This window comes from Stigmatopora argus, chromosome 15 (genome assembly GCF_051989625.1).
Source record: "Stigmatopora argus isolate UIUO_Sarg chromosome 15, RoL_Sarg_1.0, whole genome shotgun sequence".
Lineage (NCBI taxonomy): Eukaryota > Metazoa > Chordata > Actinopteri > Syngnathiformes > Syngnathidae > Stigmatopora > Stigmatopora argus.
Window position 1 is genome coordinate 3,505,001 of NC_135401.1, and position 12,179 is coordinate 3,517,179.

The following is a 12,179-nucleotide window of genomic DNA, read 5'->3' on the forward strand; positions in this document are numbered from 1 at the left end:
GTCGACGTTTTCACGCGGCGACGTTTGGCTGGGTGTTACAAGCACTTGACGACAAGTAGGGAAGTAGGAGGGAGCGCTTGCTATGAGCCTCTGCAGAAGGACAGCGATTCCTACCTGCGCTCTGTGTCGCTAACACGATGCAATGCGGATCATTCCACAACAACATATCGCCAGGGAGCCTTTCAAATGACCAAAATAAATAAATAAAAATACACATTAACACACTATGTAGGCTAGAAGAACCGCCTCATTCTAGAAATACATCTATTTAAATTCCACCTCCGGAAAGCACTGGATGGGGAGCGAGGGTGGGGGGGGGCATACCATTTGTTTGAGTGACATTGTCTAAATTGAGGTTTGACACTCTTCACCACTGTAACCTTTATGCAAATGTGAAAACGTCTATATATGATGGACAGAATTCAATTAACTGCGATGACAGAAAATAATCTAGAGAACTGAATACATCATGCAGTTGAAAGGTAACATAATCATCCCGGTAGGAAAGTGTTGGGGGCGGTGGGCGAGCGAACGTAAGAGAGAGAGAGAGAGAAAAATGGGGGGTGCCGAGGAGTTGGAAGATAGAGCCCATTTCTCTGACGTCTTATCGAATGGCACAAGCTCCATTTCTCCAAAGCGGCGCCTTCAGTCCACTAAACTCTTGATCTTAAATGAGGGACCCTGAAAGACTGTTGCTAAGCAATTAAGGGGGCTTACTGAGCAGCTGATTCCCAGCGCTCCGTGTCCATCATTACACTTTTTCTTCACCTCATCGAGTCTCATACTGATGAGCACAGAGTGACCGCGCGCCAGAAAACCGGCTCCTCCGACATTCTGCAAATGACACTGGCGTGCCTTAAAGAAGCAAACTGTTCACAACACATTTGGATGTGAATACAAATATTTGGATTGGTATTATGATGAATTATGGGTGTGCGATACTGCAAACTATGGCAGCTTCCGCATCGTGAAGATTTATTGTAGAAGGGACTAGTAAAATGAGGAATATTATTCATATGAGTTGCGTCAACATGCCATATTATATATATATATATATATATATATATATATATATATATATATATATATATATATACACATACACACATGTATATATATATATATATATATATATACACACACATGTATATATATATATATATATATATATAGTCTCTGGTAAATAATATGTACACACCATTATGATATCTGGGTTCTATGAGCTGATGAATGATTTTATGTTTGATTTATAGTAATGATTAAAAAACAAATACATGTGTATATATTGAATTGAATGTTTTTATTGTTATTATACACATACATATACATATATATATATATATATATATATATACATACATACATACACACATACATATATAGACATATACAGATCCATGCATTCATTTTCTAAAATGCCTTTCATTATGTGGGTGTGCTAGAACCTACCCCAATTGACGTATTTTAGATTTTAAGATTTTAACTCAGTTTATGTAAATTTCAGTTTCAGATAAACAATTTCAAACGTATGACAGAGGAAAAGAGGCTATGTGAAATGAACAAAAACAGCAGCAGCGTTTAAGGTTGACTGGCCAGATGGGGGCAACCTTTCCCAAGTTATGATAGTTTGATGCAGTCATAGATTTTTTGTTTGTTTGTTTTTTAAAAAGGAAATGCATATTATTTGCATTCTTAATTTAATTTAACGTGAAAATACCCATTCAAATAATTTAGAACTCTTAAGTTTTACTTTTTGCATATCATTATGAGACTTTTTTTTCTTATAAGTAATTACAGTGAGTTTTGGAAGGGTTTTTTGGGCATCTCTGCTTAGTATATATGTGTAACTTATGTTGATATTAATAACACTAGATGTCGCTGCACTGCAAACAGTCTCAAAGATCTTAACTTTACATAGCCTTCCAAATGTTGCACTTTTTTTAAAGAATACCTAATGACACACACAAAGGAGCTTAGCTTTCTCTTCGTCAATCAAATTGAAATTAAACTGTATAATACTGCTCTTTTCATCTAATTAATGTGTCTAAAACACTGCACTCCTAATGGATGGTTAAGTGACTCCTCACTAGACCTCTTACAAATATAAGTTCCATGAGCCCCAAAACAGCTGCGGCATATGAATTAAACGTAGCCTTCATGGAATTCCGCTGCAAGTAATTGAGAGTGTGGCTACGCTTCTGCTTTTAGAATTTGCATAGACTAATAATTACCAAATTTAAAATGAAGTAGATTTGCTCCACACTAATCATTCACTAATTCAGCCTTTCAAACACTGGACAATAATCATCAGGCCTTAACATTTCATCATCAGCTATTAGGAATTGTGGACAGAAAAAAAGAAAAACATATGCGATTCATTTATAACCATAAATTACCAAAAACCTATTGGTAGCACTGGTTAATGGATGCTTTTATGTCTGAAAGTGAGCAGAGCAACAGGCAAGAAAAATAGTTTCTTGTTCTGTGGAATTGCTTGACGGGATGCAAAATTACTACATACCAATTTCCTATACAATGTGTTCTTCTTAAACTGGATTTCTACTGTTGACGCGTTTCCCTGCACACTAAAGCAGAACCATTTGTGTTCTTTTAAAAATGTGCTGCAGTTTGACTCCAAGACAGCAGTGTTGCTATGGCTGCTATTGGCTAGCACACCACAGGCTGGAGTTACCTCTATATTTTAAGGTCGATTGCCAGATGAGTTGGCCCGGGCATCTGATTAGGATGTCCCCCTATTTTGGTGCCCTACATCTTGCCTGTTTTCTCTGCAGGCGCTCAGGGTGAGAAACTCGATCATCTGGGGGGCTCTGAGCCGAGAGGAGCCAGATGAGGTGGCTCGGGTATCTGATTAGGATGCCTCCTGGTATGGTGTCCCACTAGGAGTCGGACCTGTTTTCTTTGCAGCCACTCAGCGTGAGAAACTCGATCATCCGGGGGGCTTTGAGCAGAGAGGAGCCTGATGAGGTGCCTCGGGCATCTGATAAGGATGCCCCCTTGTATAGTGTCCCACTGGGCATCGGACCGGTTTGTTTTCTTTGCGGGCACTCAGGGTGAGAAACTCGATCATCCGGGGGGCTCGGAGCCGAGAGAAGCCAGATGAAGTGGCTTGGGCATCTGATTAGGACGCCCCCTGGACAGCTCCCTGTTTTTTTTTGGTCCAGATCAAAATACTTTTGGTCTGTAGGGTGAGGCTGGAGTATGCAGAGAAAAACCCACACATCAACATGTATAACAAAACACTGCACATCTAGCCTAGGGCTGAATTTTTGGGGCTGGGAGGCACACAGGCTAACTACAAACGCCACAGGGGTAACCTTTTGCTTGCATGCAAAAATGTCAACCTTTCCAAAAAAGGTAGGCTTTCCCCAGAGGCCCCCGTTGCACTTTTTATAATGTTCTGACCTCCCCAGGTCCAATGAGGGAGGCGCAGATTGGCTGCTGAGCAGCAAAATGGCAGCGCTCCAACAGAGACGCCACCCTTATCCATGAAAGCCATTTTTGAATCACACCTGCCTCTCAGGTTATGAGGGAAAAGTCAGCAAACGGCACTGCAAATTCGCACACCAACAAACATACATTCTTGCATTTTTTTGGTGGTGGAGGGTATCGCAGCTGGCTATGGGGAGAAAATGGGGTGCGTCCTGCCCTGAACTGGTTCCTAGCCAAATCACATGAACTTGCCTTTATTTTTTCTGACTCCTGCAAGGTCACCTCTGAACCTATCGAACAAAACCCCACTGTTATTGAATTCAATTTATTGCAACATAAGGTCCCCTTGTTAATTTTCTTTCTGCAAAACGTTTAATTTGCAGAGGAACAGAATACACAGCTGCAGAAAAATGTCAAGATAGGGAAAAAAATACCAATTTCCAGAGTCAGTTGCCTCTCTCAAGTCAATATGAAAATTAACCATGCAAATTAAGGTTGTTCAATCAGAAAATGCCAGCCACAAGGTCGGGGCACAAAGCCATTAAACATCTTTCATGCTTTTGGAAGCAAACTGATTTGCATTATTACTTGCATCGTTGCTTTTAACTAGGAATGTATCGATCCTGACTTTTTCACTTCCCATTTCATCTTGCTGATAACTACGTATTCTTATCTAAGAACAGTTTAGCATACATTTCCCTCCAAAATAGCCGCATCGTGCCGATGCTGAGTATCAGATCGGGACCTTGCTAGTTTTAACATAGACAACATTGAGGATTAAACAGAAAAATAGCTGAATTGAAAATTCATGAATAAACCTAAAAATGATTGGGGATCCAAATATGTTGACGTTTTCAACATCACATATCCCACAAGCCTTTAGTCCAGTTACATTAAGGCAAGAAAGATCACAACAGCTGAAAGTTAAACAGACCTCTCCTCAACTAGCCGTTTTCAGGTGACTCTTTCTTCGTTTTGTACAGCGACACATCCCAGCGGGGCGCCCGGCTGATTGCTAACCACGCACACGACAATGGAGCCTGTGAACCCACTGCTTCACGCTTGCCCTGGCTTTGATGCGACATCTAATTGGCCACGATGAACTGTTGCTGTGGCAGCTTGGAACTCAGCTCCAGTACAGCAGTCCACACAGTAACCGTCTGCATTTAATTAGGTCCCCTCTGCCTATTGTTGGTGCATGTGTAAAGCACATATGAGCTGCATCAAAAATCCACAACTCATTTAACCCATATCTGTGGATCTGTTCAAATGAATACTATCGGGTTACAAAACGGCTATGAAACAGGCAAAAGCATTCAAATATTGTCCTAACCACCGTCATTGGGCAATGATTGAATGTGTGAAGGGTGCTAGAGTTGTTTGTTTTCCCAGACCCTTCACTTCTCAGCATTTGGTGATGGATATGGAGATGCCGTCAATATGGGCCAAATGTATGCAAGATCTGCTTTTTTAATCTTTCTGTCGTGCTGAGATGCAAACACAACTCTGACGAGGGGAACCAAGTTCCTCATAGTTCACAATGGTAAGCGAAATAAATGAATTTAGGTACAGTACAATGAAGAGCAGTAAACTGTGTTAGGGGAATATATTTGTTCCCATTTTTCTTTGATCATGCATATTCATCTTTAAGGTCGAACAAAACAAGCTGCTTTTTTTGTTATTGTAAGTATAACGAAAGTTTGTTTCAGATGGAGCTCCACCGAAACAGTTATAACGTCAAATGCCAACTACATCAGAGGGAGACCGGGGAGGCTGCCTGCCCAAACAGCATTATGGTGCGTAAGGAACAGTATGAAATGAAAACAATGGGATGGGGAGCGGGCTAAAAAAATGCCTCCAACTTCCCTTCAAAGGAAGTGGAATGACCAGACGGGGAAAATGTAACAAGGAAAACATGGTCAGGCAAAAATAATTATTAGTTTAGGATAAACCAAGTAAAGATCAAATGCCGTTTTTAAATGAATTCATGTTTGGATGAAAACCCTGCCTTTCGGTAAACGAGTAATATAATTTGACAACTACAAAACACAGTTTTCTGTGTGTGTGTGTGTTTGTTTTAACACTTAAGAAGTTGATTTACTGGTGTGTTCTGGATGCTTACCCTCTTCTATTCCATTCTTTTAGCTTGAGGTCCCGAAATGATGGCTGAATTTTCCCAGCAGGTTTTTCTGGTAATAAGCAGAATTCATAATTAGATCAATCACAGCAGGACATCATGGTTCGGAAATGGTTATTAAAAAAACATCACAAATGATTCCCCCAAAAAAATAGTCAAAGAGACAAGTTAAGAATGAATTATTTTTGGTGCCTGCGAAGTAATTTTAAGTTAAAGTGATATGCTGTCTTTCTGCCTGTAGTTTTGAAGGACTTTAGCTTGAATAAGAAAAACTATATATGACTTCAGGAACATTCAACTTCCAATTTTTGGGGATTTACTGAGTGAGTAACTCAAAGCAGCAAAACAACTCAAAAATGGTCCGCTCAAATAATAGACCTGAAACTTGATATCTTTTAAAAGTAGTGCCACTAGCAAATGCCAGCAGATAGCCTGTCAAAAATGACGGGCAATTTTCAAAGCTGTTCTACTTTGTTTATTTGCATAAAATTGAAGAAACACGGCGGCATATCATGCGTCTCCGCTCGCATTGAACTCACCAGTGCACACGGACTGATTATGGCAAATTACTATCTGTATGAGGTGCAGAGAATCCACTCTCCGTGCAATAAGCAGCCCTGAAGCAGGGGAAGAGAAATTGTTGCGCCAAGTACCATAAAAACAGATTGTGAATTAGCTGCACAGGACGCCCCCTAAACCCCCTGTTTTATTCATGAGCATGAAGGCTATCAGAGCCCAAGAAACCCCTGTGGTCTTGCCCGCCACGTTGCATCAAGGTTGCGTGCCGCATCGGTGGAAGGTTGCAGATTTTTTGCACATGCCAGATTATCTGGGGCTGTCATTTGCTGACAGAATACAAACATTGTGACAGGTCAGCCTGGCAGCCATTTTGGAAACTTTTAAATAGTCAACCTATTGATACCATTTTCTAGAACGGCAGCAATGTGTAGCAAAACAGGCGGTCATGTTAGTGATTAGGTGTCGTTTTGAGGATTTACAAGGGCATCAAATGGAAAAACTGCTGTATAATCCGGACTATAAATCGCACTTTTTTTTTATAGTTTGGTTGGGCCTGCGACTACCGTATTTTGCCGTTTAATATACCCGGGTATATTAAATGATTTTTGCTTTTTTGAGCCTCCCGTTTGTGCGCAATTTAATATACCCCTGCCGTTTAATATACCCGGGTAAATTAAACGGCAACTCATCTTTTTTGGTAAGATATGTATGGTGTTCATGGGGGCATAATTATAGATACTTAAGTTCATTAAAATTCCAAGTCAGACTTTATTCAGCAGTAAGTAGTTTTTACCTGAGCAGTAAATAGTTTTTACCTGAGCAGTAAGTAGTTTTAGTCTGTAAAACGTTGATGCCGTCACGGCATAAAGAGTGCATAGTGCAGGGGTGTCAGACTCGGGTTGGTTCGCCGGCCGCGTTAACGTCAACTCGATTTCATGTGGGCAAGACCATTTTAAATATAATATTTTGATTTTTTTATGAATGGATTAAAAGAACTGAATTAAAAGCCCTGAATATTCAGTTTTTTATAGATCTAAAACAATGTTTATTTTAGCATGTTTTAATATATATTTTTAGATTTTACAAAATGATTTTTGAACTAAAAACACATAAAAAATTGATTAAAAAAATACAATTATTGATTTAAGAAGGGGAAAATCAGGAAATTTAATATACATCTATACTCTTCATTTTAATTTGATCCTAAAACAGAAAGTCGGCACTCATGATTTACTTTTCCGGGCCACACAAAATGATGCGGCGGGCCAGATTTGGCCCCCGGGCCGCCACTTTGACACATGTGGCATAGTGGATCGTACCTTCCCGTTTGTGCGCAATTTAATATACCCCTGCCGTCTAATATACTCAGGTATATTAAATGAGGGGTATATTAAACAGCAAAATACGGTAATACTGCGACTTATATATGTTTTAGTTTTCTCTCTCTGACCACCAACAGCTTCTTATGTTTAATCTTCAGCATAGTATTGTTTGTCTTTTTCTCAGATGTCTATTTACTCGGTTTACATGGTTGCTAGAACATCCTAGTTGCCATCTCCGATTTTAGCAACTTAGTGTCTTGTCATTATTGAGGCACTGGAGTCATAACAAGTGGAATTGTTGTCTGAAAGATCACACTTTTTCACCAGAGTGAAAGCACATTAGATCCAGACAGCTCATTTCCATTTCCCCCGTCATCTCTCTAGAAATGACGCGCAGTGCTTGAAACTGTTTATTTCCAAATTCAGACCTCCTCCGCGGCAGCCATCGGCTTCAATTACCCAGGTTTTTTTTCCCCGAGCGAAGCCATCAGGCAGCCTGACACTGAGGTCCAACCTAATTCCCACCTTCTCCAAAGTCAAGAGCATAATGTGCAGATAAAAAAGGTGGAAAATAGCTTGCCGCTCATTAGCATGCAGTGCCTGCCTGTTCATTTGCTTGCCGCGAATGAAAGTTCTGACACTCAGCGCCTTGTGCAATGCGAGAACAGTCCTCTTCAGACTGCCTCGTGTCCTTACTGCCGCGTAAAGGTCATCGGCAGAGGTGCTCGCCGGCCGACCCGGCTCGCCGCTCTCCTCTGTCCCGCCGGGGAGAAGGGTTAGTTGGGGGTATTGATTCAGGGAGAACCTCATTATCTGCTGAATCAACATATTATTGCCGCGTTTCACCCAGCCGAATTGTTTACGAGTGTCTTTAGCGCGGGCAAAAGCCTGCCCTCGTGGGCTGTGACTGCATTCATTAGAGCCCGACCCGGGTGATTATGTGTTATCTGATATGTCGCTTGCCGGCTTGGCCCAGTGAGCCGGGGCCGGTGGCCTGCATTGGCCCGGGCCCATTATGATCTGGCTTTTTTTTCCCTCCGCCATTGGTCGCGCCGACTCTCCTCCCGCGCTCCCTATGAATGTCTTCATTAGCGGACCGATGTGTAAATTGTTTTCACCTGCGCTGCGGGCAGATGGGGAGCAGTGTCTCGGTCGTGATTTCCTATGCATGAGCTGTCTAATCAGCCCGAGAGTAACACGATTCCCTTGCTGGAGGAAAAAAAAAAAAAAGGTGAGCTTGCGCGATCATGCACACATACGTAACCTCATCACTCACATTCGGCAATCAATATGCACGATGCGCTGCGGGGATATTGGCGTGGCGGCGGCGGGGATGGGGTTCATTATATGACTTCGCCTTACAACACCGTGATGGCTTAATACAGAGGAGAAAGACCGGGCCAGAGCTGATCCTTGACTCTGCTGTTTCCATTTTCATTTCCAATTGAAGGATAATTTCACCTGGAAGACTAAAACCCGTATAAGCGCAATGACATCCGGCGGCGGTGTCGACCGAACGTGACCCTCCGAGGAGATGGGAGATGATGTCCCTCGCACAAACAAACAAAGCATGTCCTGATACCTTAGCCTGCGTTCCGTGTGCCCTCTGGGCCTTTCGTCCATGGATGGATCACAAGGGCCTTTGACTTGCGGGGAATAGTGCTCATATAATGAGCTGTTGTTTATTCTTGGCTACATGTACTTCATGGAAGTAGAAAAAAATCATCTTGAGTGCACAAGCAGTTACGATTTGTTTTAAAGTATCATTTGCTAAATAAGAAAAGATTGAAGTCAGTACTAGGGATTATCATATCATCTCGCCAAATGCATGATTAAGATTTCTGGAGGGTGGAATTGTTTGTTGATTATGTGGGAGTAGATGAAATGGAGTGCAGTTTTTTTGCTGGTTTGAAGAAAAATAGCTGTGAAAGTTCATGTTTTTCTTTTGTCAGCTATTGTGTATTCTGCAGGAAATGTTTATCTGAAATGTTTTGCATAATGCTTTGATGAATTTCCTTGATACAGCAAGGCTAATCTGCTTAAATCACACTTGATACTAACGGTATCAGAACGGGTAGAAGAGGTACCAAATACTGACTGTCGTTAGATTCTAGTCTTTGTTTGAAAGCCTATTTTTTAAGACAGCATTCCGGTGCATCATATTTCTGCAGTCATTCTACGATATAATATAAAATTTTATTTAATATATATATAAAACCAGAAAATGTATACAAATATTACTTCCAAAGTCACACTGATAAATAGCCGTATTGTTTTTTTTTAACCAAAGCACTTATAAAACTACACATCAGCTTCAACCCTTTCAACTGTGAGCTTTCTTTTGCATGAAATTATAAATGGGATTTGTTGCAGCTTTTCATCCACTCGATGGCTCTTAACTAATTACTTTCCTCTTGTAGCCTAAAACGTCATTAGACATAGACACTAATAAACGACAGTATAGGGAGAATGAACACTGTCGTGAAAATAAAACACTATAGCATTTTGAACACATACCACTAAAAGCACTATGTTTTTTTTTTTAAATACTAAGTGAAATCTCCTAGAGTTAAAGTAACAATGAGTGTAAAAAGTACAATAAACTACCATATTCTTCAAGCTATAAGTCAGACCTTAGCTCGCAATAGCCAAAGAAGGTATAATGAAAGGGAAAAATATATATGTCGCACTGGAGTATAAATTGCATTTTCTAAAAATGCTAATTTAGGATTTAAGCTGTTTATCAAATTATTAACTGATGTTTCTGACTAGCTGGGGGCTGAACGGAGGATCTACTTTCATCTGGAGGATTCACTAGAGATGCGCACTGAATATAAATTTAATTTACTAGCTGTTAATTCTTATTGAATTGTGACCTCTCTCAGGGCATATCGATGGCCATACATATACAATCTCTGCCCTATGAGCCGAAACAAAGAAAATCTGTGTCCAAAAAATACGAAGGCGTACCGGTAGTATATTGTTGTCACAGGTAATAACTTTTCTAATAAATAAGAAATAATTGCAATTGCAGTTATAATTAAAATCCAACTGTGTCACAATTTAGGCTGCGTTATTGGACGACGGAATTATTCTGTTGTTTAATGAACATTCTGTAAAATACCACAGAGTAAATTGTTTTGGAAAGAGAAATTATCCAACTATGCGGTAAAAAAATGAATAAAATAACAATACAATAGACAAATACTGAGGGACAGCCACTGACCTTTAACACAACTTGGTGGAAAAATATGTAGAGAATGAAAGTTCACATTTGAGTCCATTTTGACATTTAGCCAATACCTGCAGAAGTTTAGTAATACCATTCTCAATTAAATGAAGTCAGATGTTAATGAAGTACAGGCATCAGGCTAAAAAGTTCTTCTTCTGGCTGGCATATATAAAAGATAGTCTGCTACAGTTATAAATGGCATTTAAGCAAAGGAATTTAACAACACCGAGCTGAGAAGGAAAATAACTACTTCAAGTCCAATTTTCTTCATGGCCTCTAAAAGAGGAACCATTTTACTTTACAATAACACACAAGATACCCTGCAAAAATATGAATTATACATGCAAGGGGCAAACAGCGGGATTTATTTCACATTAGCATTAGAAAAGGGCAACAAAAATTTCTACTTCAGCAGATAAATAGTAATTCAATTGAACAAAAATTGGTGAATTTGTTTGATTAGGCTTTGCACTTGACGAACCACAACAAGAAATATAAAAGGACACACTGCTGCGCTTTAAATGCAACATTTGACAGCTGTCAATGGTGAACTTTGATAATGAAAAATTAGATTTCACGATGATTCCACCATCGTTCTCGCCAATGTTCAATATCTGATAGAAAGGAAAGCTTATCAAATTTTTTATTTGATGGTTGATATTTAGACTAGTCAGTATGGTGAGATGGCACTTCACAATAAATAAAATGAAAGCATCAGACAAGACCTTTATCAAAATCCATCCTATCAGAAATAATCATGTTTAATAACAATAATGACATTCATTTTCCCAATGTTTAACTGTTGAGAAAAACTAATAATAGACAGGATTCCTCGCAAGTAGTCAAAATAGCAATTGTCGGGCATTCTTAAATGTCACTACTTTTAGTCGTATTACATTTTTGTTTGTTATTGAAATCATTTTTTTAAAATATGATAATATTGAGCTAATGTGGGAACTCATGGCTCATGAGCCATACCTGGCTCAGCCCACATCTCACCTGCTCGTGGAAATGACTAACTGTTATTTGCATTATTTTATGATAATCAATAGTTAGGTTCCTGTCACCTGGTCTAATGTAAATTAATTAATGGAAACGTTAAACACATACCTACATAAGAATGTAAAGGTTTAAGTTTATATGCCCTTTTTATTAACTTTGAATATTCAGAGCAATTTGCACACCGATTCACAAAGTATTCACAAGTGTGTCATCAGGTGGGATTGTCTCCAGCACCGCAAACTTTTCGAAGATGCGTGGTACAGAAAACGAATGGATGAATTCACAAAGTACTTCAATGTGAAATACACTATGCAGCATATATACAGTACGCAGAAAATAACTAAGTGTTTGATTTGGGTTTTTTCTTAAACAATCACAAATATACAATAAAAACAAAAGATTGATGAACTCGAATTAGTTCTTACCACGCATCTCTTGCTCGTGGGAGTAGAATCACGTGACCACGTTTATGTTCGCGGATTTCTGGGAAATGGTTGCTCATGACAACCATTGTAAA

General features: G+C 39.6%; 1 protein-coding gene across 6 annotated transcripts in view; it reads right to left on the reverse strand.

Moving 5' to 3' along the window:
• The window catches only part of ralgapa2 (Ral GTPase activating protein catalytic subunit alpha 2), a 188,374-nt gene that overhangs the window by 136,652 nt on the left and 39,543 nt on the right, over nucleotides 1–12,179 (reverse strand). For 5 of the 6 annotated variants that reach the window (XM_077620367.1, XM_077620368.1, XM_077620361.1 and 2 more), the window contains exon 2: nucleotides 5,573–5,639. The gene's annotated coding sequence lies outside the window, so the exon portion shown is untranslated. Of the gene's footprint in view, nucleotides 1–5,572; nucleotides 5,640–12,087; nucleotides 12,108–12,179 lie in introns of those variants that run through there. The other variant, XM_077620362.1, reaches the window with a different exon arrangement.